Below are 14,507 nucleotides of genomic sequence, written 5' to 3' on the forward strand. Positions count from 1 at the left end.
AACTGAAGGAGAAAATGTGGTTTTCCTTTCTTCTCTTATGGACATCTTGCTGAAGACAGCAACTTGGTGAACTACCTCCCAAACTCAGGATGTGCGTGCGAGAAATCTTAAATTGAGATAGGAAGTTAAAGGTGTGAGACAGGAAGTTAAAGGTGTGAGACAGGAAGTTAAAGGTGTGAGACAGGAAGTTAAATTCCCATTAGGCAATACTTCGATGTTTGGCTTATATAGATCTTAAATCTTCAGTGTTGCTAGGGTAATGTTTAACAGAGCCTTCTCCAACCTGGTGCCCTCTAGGTATTTTGGGCTACAACTCGAATCAGCTGTATGATGGGATGATGTGAGTTGTAGTCCAAGATATCTGGAAGACTCCAGGCTGGGGGAGGCCGTTTTCTTCAGCTCTCTTCTTTATAAGGAAAGGTGGCCAAAAAAATAGCATTGTTAGTCATCACTGCCACCACCTCATGTGTTCTAATTAGTGCCAGAGGCAGATCTAAATACAGTGGTACCTCGGGTTACAGACGCTTCAGGTTACAGGCACTTCAGGTTACAGACTCCGCTAACCCAGAAATATTACCTCGGGTTAAGAACTTTGCTTCAGGATGAGAACAGAAATCGTGCTCCGGCGGTGCGGCGGCAGCGGGAGGCCCCATTAGCTAAAGTGGTGCTTCAGATTAAGAACAGTTTCAGGTTAAGAACCGACCTCCAGAACGAATTAAGTTCTTAACCTGAAGTACCACTGTAACCTCTGGCATTTTAAATTTATTCCGAAAGGGAAGCAACCGTTGCTCCTTTGTCAGTCTGTGGTGCAACCTGCGATCTTTTTGCACCATGCAAAAGCCAACCAGTTTGCAAGAGCTTCCTGAATCACCTTGCAGATGGGACTTTAACATGCCTGTGCCAGTGACACCCATCCCCCCCCACTCCATTGCATTCCTCTTTCCCCTTTTTATTTTTTAGTGCTGAGCTTGAGGGAGAATACCCTGAAACCCGAAAGCTAGCTTTGGTATGCTTAGTTGACTGGTCTGTATTAGAGAGCTTATTCTGAAACTGTTCACATAAACTCTTACCTTTTCTCCCTGATCTCAGTTCCTGACTGATCAGAATCACTCTGTATTTCATCTTCCTGTTTACATACACGGTCTAAGTCGCACTCTCTTTCTCTCAAGCTTTGAGAACCCAGGTAGTCAACAAGAGGGGAAGGTTAAAACATGTACCTGCAAAATATACTCTTGTAAGAAACCAAACAACCCCTTGAGGAAGGAATTCAGTGGTCAAGCATCTGCCTTGCATGCAGGAGGTCCAAAGTACGACCCCTGTGCCTCCAGGTAGAGCTGAGAGAGAGAGATTTTGTCTAAAATCCTGGGCAGCTGCTGCCAGTCAGTGTAGACTACTGAACTATATGGATCAGTGGTTTGACTCACGTTCCTAAGTTCCCTGTTTGAGCACCTGACTCACCACTGAGAGCTGAACAAGAAAATGAATGGGCTGTCACCATCCACCTACAGTGGTACGCTTCAGGTTACATACGCTTCAGGTTACAGACTCCGCTAGCCCAGAAATAGTACCTCGGGTTAAGAACTTTGCTTCAGGATGAGAACAGAAATCGTGCTCCGGCAACATGGCGGCAGTGGGAGGCCCCATTAGCTAAAGTGGTGCTTCAGGTTAAGAACAGTTTCAGGTTAAGAACGGACCTCCAGAACGAATTACGTACTTAACCCAAGGTACCACTTTATTTGCATTACCCATTTTTAAGGCAGGAGTTTAGAGAGTTGGGGTTACTTTATCAGTAAAAAGGGCACAGAAACATCCTCCCATGTGAACCCTAGTCCATTGCTCAAAACACTTTCCTTCTTTTTGACTCTGGAAGTAAACTGAGACGATAGAATAGTGTTTGCTGTTCTCTAAGAGTTGAGGAGATACGTTTTGATTTAGTTTTGTTTCATTTGTATGCCGCTTTCCCACAGTGAGCCGTGTCCAAAATAGCTTGCAAGAAACAAAATGCAGAACTTTGAGGGTGTGTGTACGCGCAGTAGAGAAAAACCAGTTTGCAAAACGTACCTATACTGTACATACATAGAGGACGAAACCATGGAACTCACTGCCACAGGAGGCAGTGATGGCCACCAACTTGAATGGCTATAAAAGAGGGTTGGGCAAATTGCTGGAGGGTAAGTCTATCAGTGGTTACTAGTCATGGTGTTTATGCTCTGCCTCCACCTTGAGAGGCAGCAGTGCTTCTAAATACCAGTTGCTGGGAACCACAGGAAGGGAGAGCGTTCTTGCACACGGTAACTACTTGAGGGTTTCCCATGGGCATCTGGGTGGCCTTTTTGAGAAACAGGATGCTGGACTGGCTGGACCATTGATCTGATCCAGTGGGGCTCTTCTTATAGTCTAAAAGTAAAGGTAAAGGGACCCTGACCATTAGGTCCAGTCGTGACCGATTCTGGGAGAGAGCCAGCATACAGCTTCCGGGTCATGTGGCCAGCATGACTAAGCCGCTTCTGACAAACCAGAGCAGCGCACGAAAACACCGTTTACCTTCCTGCCGGAGTGGTACCTATTTATCTACTTGCACTTTGATGTGCTTTCGAACCGCTAAGTTGGCAGGAGCAGGGACCGAGCAACGAGAGCTCACCCCGTCGCGGGGATTCGAACCGCCGAACTTCTGATCGGCAAGTCCTAGGCTCTGTGGTTTAACCCACAGCACCACCCGCGTCCCTTTCTTAGAGTCTTACAAATCAGCTATTTAGCAAACACAGAATAAATTCAATATTATGAAAAGTAAAATAATCTAGACACAAATATATAAGTACAGAGCAAAGAGAAAGCTAATGTGCAATAAACTTCCCGTTTGCTGAAAGAGCCTCAGCAGACTGGTTTAAATAGATTTCAGAAGGTCTTCCTTACCAGGTTGGATGATTTAACAGCTGGCTCCAGAGGAGGCCGACAGCTGCAAAAGGGAAATGCTTGGTGGGTGCGGGGAGAGACTGATGGCAAGTCCTCTTCATGGCCTCCCAGAAGTTCCATTTGCTTGTGGCAGTCCACATTTCATTTACTGTTAAGCTACAATGCACACACGCCATTCTATATGTGCATGACGTGTATTTTATATATATCAGACATGTTTAACCGGTCGACTGCGATCGACAGGTAGATCGCCGAGGTGCTGTAGGTCAATCATGCAATTGAAGAAATTGATCACCTGCATGCTCCTGATCGGTCGCTCCGTGCCCCATGCCCTGCCCCCGGTGCTATGTCCTAATTCCGCTGCCGCTGTGAAAGCTTGTATTCACTCCCTTAGCGTAGTAGTGTTGTAGAGTTTTTATGCACCCCCAGAAAAAAATAGCTCAACAACTCTTGGCAATGACAATGGGTAGATCATTGCCAGTTTTATTATACTGGGAGTAGATCACAGTCTCTAGAGAGTTGGACGTGCCTGATATATATGAATGAAAAGAGGCCACTTTTGTGTCTCATTTGACCCTATTGTAGGCTATTTACCAGTATACAGAGGTCAAACCCTGAAAGCCAAGTGAGAATCTACTAAAGGGCATCTGTAGCCTGCCTTGAACATAATGTGGGCAGATGGCAACTAAGCGATGGCACAGAAAGGTAATCTCTATGACACCCCATGATACTACTCGCCAGCGATTGTGTCCAGCTTTGCCCTGAGAAAGTAGCTTTCTTTTTCTTTCACCAGAGATTATAAAAGGAATTTTGCAGCTGTACTTCTTAAAAAGACAGGGCGTTCTTTATTAGTTTGGCTACGCTACTTTTATATCCTGGTATCTTCCGAATGACCTTCATCGGGTGATAGTAGAGAGGAGGAGACAGGGTAGACATTGCAGCTGCTTTGTATATATGGGTTGGTGCCTGGGAAGAAGGGGAGGCCAGCTTTCGTGAGAAGATGCACTGTTAATCTGCTTCCAGTTAGTTAGAATGACCTCTCCTAAGGGAATAAGCTGTTGGCTGTTGAAACTGATAGGGCATTGGCGTGCAATGCAGGCGATGGCAAGCTGAATGGGTGGTTGTGTGGGGAAAGGACCTTACGGTGATTTGTCTTGGAAATTTCATTTGTTCTTTTCTTAAGAACTTTATGGCTTGCAGCCAGAAGGCCACCGTAATCTAAAAGCAAAATAAATTGGGCATCCATAAACATAGAAACATAATAAAGTGAAAAGCTATATTGTGATAACATCACAACCTCCCATTCAAGTTAAAAGCAAATACAATAAATCCTCTCTTTATCAAAGTCAACAACAAAATGTTTTAAACTCGAAAGTACCTCTGACATACTCAGTATCAAAAAAGATGATCAAAAACTTGGTGCACTCCATATGCTGGTCTTGAATTTTCTTTTCTTCTAACAATAGGCATTTCATAGTGTTGTAAAGTCATGGAATACTCTGTGTTCTTGTTTGCAATTTCCCTTTAAAGGAAGGGAGATTCTGGGTCTTTATGAGCAAAGTTTCTTCCTCTTCCCATTGAGTTTTTAAAACTGAAAGTGGGTTTGTTTGTTCCTGTTTCTGCATCTTGCAAGTCTTAGCAACTTATCCTTGTGAAAATAACACACACACACCAAAGTATTTCTGAAGTTGGAAATGAAAACAAAGGGCTGGTGGGGGGAGCTGCCCAAAATAAACCTCTGTGTGGTTTACAAAGGTGTGAGTGATGGGCAGGCTTCTCCTTTGCACAGAGTATTCTGGGTTCTGGATGGGCACCCCACCGAAAAAAAATAGCTCCTGCTCTTCCTTTACCAAAGTGGAACCTTATGACTTTGATGGAAACTCTTGCGCATGGTGTGTCTCCTGGCAAAACGGCACTAAGGCTGCCAGAAACAATCCCAACCACCGATCTGCAGCCTTCTTTTTTCATCAGCGCAGGCTGCATTAAAACCTGGCTGCTGTCTTGAGGGCTGCAGGAACTATGATTCCCTGGACTGCTGCCCCTGTAGGGCAAACTGCAGGCCAGGGCAAGTTTTTCTAGGACCCATAATTGCTCTCCCCTCCCAGGCCAACCCTTCCCACCCCCAACCCCATGCTCAAAGGCTTTGGGTCAGACTAGAGCTTTCCCCCATACAATTCTTGCCTAGAGCACTGGTTTTCAGGTCTTGTCCTGATCCAAGGTGGGTTGCAACAGGAGCACTCCCACAATACAAATATATATTAAGAATGGGGTCCTCAGATGCATGTCTGTGTCAAACGTGAGTCCTGAGTCTGAATAGATTGAAGATATGTGGCCTAGAGGTTCCTGGTTCTTACTCCAGAGCTATCTTAGACCCAGCACTGATAAGTTGTTCTCTGTGTGCTCCAGGTAATGCACACAGCTATGGTAAGGTCTGAGCTCAGTGGCAGAGCATCTGAATCACATGCAGAAGGTTTCAGGTCCCAACCCCAGCACCTCCACATTGGAGTGGAAGAAATCCTGGCTGTGAACTGGAGAGCTTCTGTCAGTATTGTCTGTAGACAATACCGAGGTCAATGGACCAATAGCCTGACCCAGGGACATAGGACACTTCTTTATACCGTACCCTATGTTTTTCCAATGTGGTTTAGAACATAAGAAGAGTCCTGCTGGATTAGGCCAGTGACTCATCAAGTCCAGCATCCTGTTCTCGCAGTGGCAACTAACGGGAAGCACACAAGTAGGACCTGAATGCAGCAGCTCTCTTCCCTCCAGCAGTTTCCAGCAGCTGCTATTCAGATGCATACCTCCTCAGACAGTAGAGGTAGACCATAGCCATTGGGGTTCGTGGCACAATTCCTATGTGTCATTCCCTTATCCTTTGTTGCGTCTTTTCTTGCATTGCTGCAGGCTTTTTTTTGCTCACAGTCATGTTCTTGATTGTTGCTGTTATGCAGTTGTGCGGAACCTTTTTTACCCAAAGGACTGGATTTGCCTGTGGGAAACTTCTCAAGGGCAACATGCCAGTGGCTAGCAGGTCCAGAGGCAAGAGAACATGGGGCAGATCTGTGGCCGTAGCTCTTACCTTTGTACTGTAGGCTATTTTTTATTTTAAAAAAAGACTTTATTAAGTAATCAAAATATTTTACGACGAAGCAAAGTCTACATTCGTTTTTAATTAACACACACTATGTACATACAGGGACGTGGGTGGCGCTGTGGGTTAAACCACAGAGCCTAGGACTTGCTGATCAGAAGGTCGGCAGTTCGAATCTCCGCGACGGGGTGAGCGCCCGTTGCTCGGTCCCTGCTCCTGCCAACCTAGCAGTTCGAAAGCACGTCAAAGTGCAAGTAGATAAATAGGTACCATTCTGGCGGGAAGGTAAATGGTGTTTCCGTGTGCTGCTCTGGTTCGCCAGAAGTGGCTTTGTCATGCTGGCCACATGACCCGGAAGCTGTACACCGGCTCCCTTGGCCAATAAAGCGAGATGAGCACTGCAACCCCAGAGTCATACATACATACAGATAATATATTATACACACAAAACCCACCAGTGGTGTAAATCATTGCTCAGAGGCTTACACAGTCATGCCTAGCAATAGCAGTAAGTTCTGTTTTTATATTTGCTTTCCTTCCCCATCCCTAGGTTTGACTGTGCAGATGGGCAATTGCTTTTCAAGACCAACAACCAAGACTATCCATAATTCAGGTTTTCTTCCACAGTGGAAGAAAGGGGGGGAGAGGAGTTGATAGGCCTCTTTCATTTGTGTAGGTTATGAAGTCATACAATAAAAGTGTACGAAACAGAAGAAAAAGTTCTACTCCCTTTAACAGAATACAGCTTCAAAAAAAAAGAAAGAAAGACAAAGTTAAGGCAAAATAAGGTTTTTTGCAAACATGAAAATAATATATTTTTATTCCATAAGATAAAATGCACACTACAGACAAATGTTAAGAATGCGCTATTGTGTTTGCTTATAGGCTAAATGCCAACTAAAAGTGAGTGCTCCTCAGATTTCCCAGACTAGTTTAACAGTCAGTCCCTCTTCCCAGGGACCTCTGGAAATTGCAGCTCTGTGAAGGAGAATACAGGATCTCCTAACACCTCTTGGCAGCCTTATCGTATTACAGTCCACAGGATTGATACCGCTTCATATGTGTGGTGCAGAGGGGACCTCTGAAAGTGGTGCAGGTTGTGGGAAACATAGCAGTGAGACAGGGTTCTTCCTCTTACTGTTGTGAAAAGACTATCAGTGGCAGCAGAGCTGCTGCAATAGAGAGTAAGAAAGGAATAAGGAGTGTCTGGCACACCTGCCAGACATGGTGGTGCTTTAGACTAGCAAGCAATGCAAGGTGGGGTTCCTTGTTTGACTGACATTTTGCAAACAAATCTCCGGAGCTCTGCAGCTTCTCAGTTGCTATGCTTAGCCTTAATTGAGCCTTAAAGCAGTCTCCAGCATTTTTAGCAGTAAAAGCTTTTCCGAACCCCCTGATGGTGTGAACTTTCTTGGCAGCCAGCTGGAGCCTCTCAAAATCTTGCCAGGAATCCTGATTGTCTAAAAGGGTAGGGATTATCTCCTTGCCCTGGCTGGGACAAAGTGACCTTTAAAGTTTTTGCTTCCCAAGCCCAGGGACGTGGCACAGAGTACCAGTCTGTCGTACTGCTAATATGGTTTGAGCTTTTGAGGAAGTTTAAATGGCTCGTTGGTTTTGTTTGGAGTGAAACAATGAATTTCTGCTACAGTTTTTTTTTAAAAGAAGATTTTCTGTGGCTATTGCCACTTTAAATCATCTTTATTGTCAAGGATTTGCTGTGTGGTTTTAGCAACAATAAAAAGAGAGAGTTTTCTGTTGTCCTTAGTGTTGGAGGACTGGATAGCTCTGGCTCTGCCAATCTCATCACAGCTCAATCTTTTCTCATTGAGCAGTGAAGAGTCTTGGAAAAAGCTGCCTTTCCCCCCTACGTCCTTGGCAGTAGCTATTTTAAAACTTTTTAAATATTTTAGTAGGCCAGGATATATTGTCTTAAATTGCTTTCAAAATAGCTAGGTGCTGCCCTAGGTAGAGTTGAGGGCCTGTTTAAGTGCTTAGCAGAATCAAGCGATGGGAGAGAGAGAAAAACTCCTTGGATTATATCACTCTGGGGTGCAAGAGGGAAGGAGGAATCTTTAAATAGTCATCTATCTATCTTTTGCACCTTCAAGACTAGCCTAAGAGGGAGTACAATTCCCTTTCAATCAAGCTACACTCACCCTGAATGGGAAAATCTGTGCACGTTCTTATGTGTGTTTTCTTGCAAATCAGGGGTGAGGAACCTGTGGCTCTACAGATGATGCTGATGGACTCCAGCTCCCTTCAGGCCCAGGCAGCAAGGCTAAGAGTCAGGGGTGATGAGATTTGTAATCCAGCAGGCAACTGGTTCCCCATGCCTATTGTAAATAAATGCTCCTCTTTTTCCTGTTTTCTTCTGTCTATCAGTGGCCTCTCGCCCATCCTGTTTGGGGCCATTTTGCAAATTGTGGACTAGGGATGAGCATGTGAGGTTGCCTTATGCTGTGCCCAGATCATTGGTTCCATCTGGCCCTATGATGCCTGCTCAGACTGGAAGCAGAATTCAAAGCTGAGGTCTTTCCCAACCCTCCTCATCCTGAACCTGGGATTGAACATGGGGTGTTTTGCATGCAAAGCATAACTCACTGTGTTACAGCACCTTTCCAAATGACGTAGAGCAGGTGCTGTGGGGGACCTTTGGCCCTCCAGGTGTTGCTGGACTACAACTCCCATCATCCCTGACATTGGCCAAGCCAGTTGGGGCTGATGGGAGTTGTAGTTCAGCAATGTCAGAAGAGCCTGTGGTTCCTCACAGCTGGCCTAGAGAGCATGCCCTCCCAGTGTTAAGGCTGCTTCCGAAGTCATTTGGTTTCTTGGAAAGATTCCTGCACTAATCTGGTGTGTGTGTGTGTGTGTGTGTGTGTGTGTGTGTGTGTGTGTGTGTGCACTGCCTGGCTTGGTTGTACAACTGCTCCAACATTGATTCTGGCCCTAGCTATGCATTCAGGGTGAATGCATGTAGATTCAAAGTGGGACAAGAATTCCTTCCAATCCCACCCACCCCTCCAAGAACCTTATGCACGCCAACTTTCTGTCCCACTTTGACTTGTTGAGTGTGAATTTCTGAAAGGGCATTTGAAGTGTGTTCAGGTGAGTGTGCTAAGAAGTCTCCCTCCAAGAATCCTGATTATCCAGAGCTTCTGGATACAGGGAGGTTTCTAAGAGTGATCAGCTGAAGGCAATTAGAAGATCCCTTTGGACCTTTGCACTCTGTGCAAAGGTTAGAGAGGTGGAATGCACTTGGGAGGTGGGGCTTGCACACCCTCCCCCTCCTCTCTTAAAGCCCATGCATGTTTGCTCCAAACACATAAACAGGGCTTCTGTTAATTAGGCTAGCCTTGTTCCAACCCATGCCAAAGTCCTCTTATCTTTGGAAAATGTTAAAGGAGGGGCACAGCGGCTCTGAGACAACTGGGAAAGTCTCACTGGTGCTTAACAACAAATTAGCAGCTCTTAAAGAACAGCTTATGCTTGGACAAGAAACTGGGCCTATAACCTAATAGGGTCGTAATGTTATTTAGATAAGGCCAGCTCTGTTGGCAGTAGTCATATTTATTAATTTTTATTTTTAAATAACATTATTCTGCCAAGCCAGCCAACTCGTAATAGTTTTTGTGTGGGCTTCTGTTATTAGCCCCACTGCAGCGGTTTGTGAATGCAGTTGGCAAGTAAGTCAACCCTACAGAGAAAATGGGCTGCGTGTAAAGTCTTGAAGGCTTTTTCTTCTTTTCATATCGATTGCAATATAATTCCAGAAAAGCAACCCCTGCTTTATTAGCTTTTAACAGGTGCACAGCTCTGAATGTGAATGGAGGAAGTGCCTTTTGGTTTTTATGTGTGTTTTAAAAATTTGCTTCTAATAATAATCTTTGTTCATCCAAGTCCTTCTGTCACAGCGCCTTCCTGAAGGGAACAAGTTTTCTTTTGTTGAATAACAGTGAAAGTTTTCCAGAGAGAGAGTGTGTGAGTAACTTAGTATGGGCATGACCGGCAGGGATATTGCTGTTCTGTGAATAGCACTTCCACACTAATGAAGCATTGCAGCGTTGGGCCGTGATTAATTACTTGGCAACGAGCCCTTGCAAACAAAAAAACAAAAAAAAAACAACCTTGAAGCAGACCAAAATGCTTTGGCTGTGTGTATCGCCCTATCAAGTTGGTGTGGAATGTTAACGGGAAGGCATTGCATGAAGCTGCGACTGTTATGTTGACTTCTTGAGAGCATAGTGCTATGAAAGCACGTCAGAGTGCAAGTAGATAAATATGGAAGGTAAACGGCATTTCCGTGCGGTGCTCTGGTTCGCCAGAAGCGGCTTAGTCATGCTGGCCACATGACCTGGAAGCTGTCTGCAGACAAACGCCGGCTCCCTCGGCCTATAGAGCGAGATAAGCGCCACAACCGACCTAACAGCCAGGGGTACCTTTACCTTTACTTTATCGCCCTGTCAAGTTGGTGTGGAATGTTAACAGGAAGGCATTGCATGAAGCTGTGACTGTTATCTTGACTTCTTGAGAGCATAGTGGTATGCATTTAAATGGCGGCTCCTATGTGATATTATCAATAATAATAATAATAATAATAATAATAATAAATAAATAAAAAAATTGTATACCACTCTATACCCCTAGATCTCAGGGCGGTTCACAACATAAAATCACAATATAAAAGAACACAAAATGCGTAATAAAAACAAAGACAATCCAATAATCTCCCCTTCCACAACATATTTTAAAAAGCCACCAGATGTCAATCAGCTAAAGGCCTGGTTAAAGAGGAACGTTTTCGCCTGGCGCCTATAAATGTGTAATGAAGTCAGCAGTCGAACCTCCCTGAGGAGCGCATTCCACAAATGTGGAGCCACTGCAGAAAAGGCCCGTTCACATGTTGCCACCCTCTGGACCTCTTGCGGAGGAGGCACATGAAGAAGGGCCTCAGAAGATGATCTCAGGGTCCGGGAGGGTTCATATGGCGAGAGGTGGTCCTTGAGGTATTGCAGCCCAGATTTTAAACTAGGGAGTGGGCAACCTCAAGGGCCAAGTGCGGCTCTCCAAGCCTCTCTTGTCTGGTCAGAAGGATTCTCCCCATGCCACACACCTTAGTCTAGGCCTCTCTTTATACCCTTTTTGAGTGTCTTTGCCTGGCTGGAGAGCATCTTTGACTTCCGATATTGCTTCTTTCTTGTCTGGATGGAGGATTAAAGAAGGATGTGTAGAAACTAACCCACTGTATAACAAGTAAAAACCTGGATTCATTGTGTAGGTTTTTTTTTGGGGGGGGGGGGTATGATTCTGAACGTTCTTTTGTATGTCGAAGGTCTATATTATCATAGCCTCTGAAGGGACTTAAGGGAATGCCACATAACATAAAGCTCTCCAACATCGAACAGGAGTACTCAGTTAAGGATTTTGCATAAATGATATAATTTATGCAAGTGTCACAACATTAATAAAACCAAGCGCTGTCCTTCTGAAGTTCTGTGCCACCACAAAACCTCTCCCTGAAGCTTGGTCTTTCTTCTGGCTGGAGAGGAAATTGCCTCATCTCATTCACCTCAGCTCCACAGCAGTCTTCTCAAAAGGGTTGGCGTTCAGGAAACTGAAACCTGCAACCCTTCATAACGCAAAGGATATCCACAGACAATGTGGAACTGGGGGAAATATCACCACTCATTTTAAAACTTTAAGGGGAAACCTCAGTATTGACTTGCTCTTATGAAAAGGAGACCACAGGCACAACCCCAACTGTTCTGAGGTAAAAAAAAAAAAAGCCCATAATGGTGGCTACTCTCTGGCTCAACTCTCCCCCTGCACATGAGCACTTTTTGCTCTGGGTCTGTCCACTACTGGCATGTGGCCCTCAGAAGATTGCCTGGAAGGGAATGTGGCCCTTGTTTCAAACCACAGACTTAGGTTGTTGGGGCCATCAGGGTGTGTTGTCAGCTTAATAGTAACATAGGAATCTGCCTTATTCCAGCTCAGGTTATTTGGTTGCTGTAGTACTGGCTTCTTTAACTGCCTCTCTAGGGTCTAGGGCAGAAGTCTTCTGCTGGAGCCTTTAATGGATTTATTTTTAACTTGCTTTTGTTCAGTGCTTTGCGTCTGTAGAGGAGGTGGGTGGGAATTACAGTGGTACCTTGGGGTTACTGTATATGGACTTGCTCGCTTCTTTCCTCCCATCATTCCCTCTCTTAAGAGACTCAAAATGATGCCACTAAACTAGTCTTTCTCTCAGTGTTACTCCTTTCTGTCAGTCTCCATAATGGTTTCCAGTCACTTTCTGTGTTAAAGCTCTTGGTCCCCCCATGTCACCCCAGATTCATCGTATTGTCCCTTGCTTCTTTCTTTAGATATGCTTCAGATGTTAACATCAGCATGGAAAGTACAGGAAACGCAGCTACCTATTATTTTTAAATATTTCTCTGCATGTCTGCCTTGTATGAAATGGATCTTTTGCATCTCTCTGTCAGTGAGGAGGTGTGTCATGCACTCGGTTTGCAATTTGGAGCTGTGTCACGAGACTGAAAGCATGAGCCAGCTGCACTTCCTGTTTGCACCATAGCCACATCTAAAAGCATGCTTATCACACAGTGTGGCTGGAGGTAAAATGTGCCTTGGAGCACCGTCTCTTTCTATTCACATCCAATCCTCCCAACCTTGTTGCATCTTATATGTGTTCTAAAAAAGGAGAAGTGGTAGATAGGTTGCTTGGCTCAGTGAGCAAGTGTTTGTAAGTGAGCTTCATTTTCTTTCCAATAGTTCTCTGTTGCAAATGTATTTTTAAATCCAAGACCCAAGAAAATGGACCCTGCTCAGAAAAAAAAATCATTTTTTTATATAAAATAAATTAAGGCTTGCTCAGTGACCTTCTTATGGCTTATGTAGGCTCAAAGAGAGCTGAGAGAGGGGGGGGTGGGAATTCTAGCTTGTGCTGGAACAGTCTGTGAAGCCTGATGTTAAGATGAGCCTGATAGGATCTCCAAGCCTCATCCTCTCACATCTGCCCTCTAATCGTTTATGAGAAGAGGTAGCCTGAGATCGTATCTCCCCTGGCCAAAAATAACTCTGTAGCATCTCCTGGCTGTATATGCTCGTTTTTTTTCCAGCTTGAACATCTGTTGAGCGAGAAGAGAAGATGTTCTCCCTACCACAAAAGAAACAAGTTTTTCTTTTCGGTGTCTGAGACCATAATCCTTTGCTTTGCCACGCAATGGCAGCACAGCAAAGCCTCACCCACACTGTAAATTTAAAACACATTTATACCACATTAACAGTCCAATCCTAGAAACAGTTGTTTGTTAGAGATGCTGGGAACAGTAGCTCTGTGAGTTTTACCACCTTCAGTTTCACTTCCCAGGATTCTGCATGGGGAGCCACAACTGTTAAAGCGGTGTAAATGTCTGGGGTGGATGTGACACAAATGTGACTTTCCGTTCTTTCCCACCAGTGCAAAGAAAGATCCAATCCTCCATCCGTATTTGATGTAGTCTTGCGCTAGAGACATTTTATGGGGTTGGGAAGGGAAGAAGCGCACGGCCAGCCAGTGAGGTCATAGGAGGATTGGTAGCCCTGTTGGCATTTAAATTTGGTTGCTACTGTAATTGCTGGTGGATTTTGAAAGTGTCTCAGGAGCAGTTCAGCCATTTGAGTCCCATGGAAGGCAGTGATGGACACCAGCTTGGTGGCTTTAAAAGAGGATTAGACAGATTCATGGAGGATAAACCTATCAATGGCTACTAGCTATGATGGCAATGCTCTACCTCCATAGATGCTGCATTAGATGGGCCATTGGGGTGATTCCAGCAAGGTCTTCTTATGTTCCTATGAACATGGCGGTTAATGGTACCTGCCACAGTGATGGGTGGGGTTGAGTGCCCTCCCAACTGCACCAGTTTAATCCCCTCCCAAGCATGAATTGCATGATTTACTCTCATATGGTAGAAAAGAAAGGGATGCGTACCTAAAACGACTGGATTGGTGGTTTAGTTTGCTCTGTTTTCCCAAGCGTGACTCAGCTATTTGCCCTCGCATCTGCATCACCCCAAGTTCTGTTCTGCTTTCTTGGGCGTGCACAGTGTGATGGAAATAAAATAGTTCCCTAGGAGCCAACTTTCACATAGATAGTTACAGCTCTCTATGTTTGCATTTAGGGACGCGGGTGGCGCTGTGGGTTAAACCACAGAGCCTAGGACTTGCTGATCAGAAGGTCGGCGGTTCGAATCCCTGCGATGGGGTGAGCTCCCGTTGCTCGGTCCCAGCTCCTGCCAACCTAGCAGTTCGAAAGCACATCAAAGTGCAAGTAGATAAATAGGTACCGCTCCGGCAGGAAGGTAAACGGCGTTTCCATGTGCTGCTCTGGTTTGCCAGAAGCGGCTTAGTCATGCTGGCCACATGACCTGGAAGCTGTACACTGGCTCCCTCGGCCAGTAAAGCAAGATGAGCACCGCAACCCCAGAGTCGGTCACGACTGGACTAATGGTCAGGGGTC

At 45.1% G+C, this 14,507-nt stretch overlaps 1 protein-coding gene across 1 annotated transcript in view; it reads left to right on the top strand.

The window, feature by feature from the left end:
* The window catches only part of CHSY1 (chondroitin sulfate synthase 1), a 97,548-nt gene that overhangs the window by 15,907 nt on the left and 67,134 nt on the right, over positions 1 to 14,507 (top strand). The window lies entirely within an intron of this gene.

The sequence above is a fragment of the Podarcis muralis genome, chromosome 14 (assembly GCF_964188315.1).
Source record: "Podarcis muralis chromosome 14, rPodMur119.hap1.1, whole genome shotgun sequence".
Taxonomy (NCBI): Eukaryota; Metazoa; Chordata; class Lepidosauria; order Squamata; family Lacertidae; genus Podarcis; species Podarcis muralis.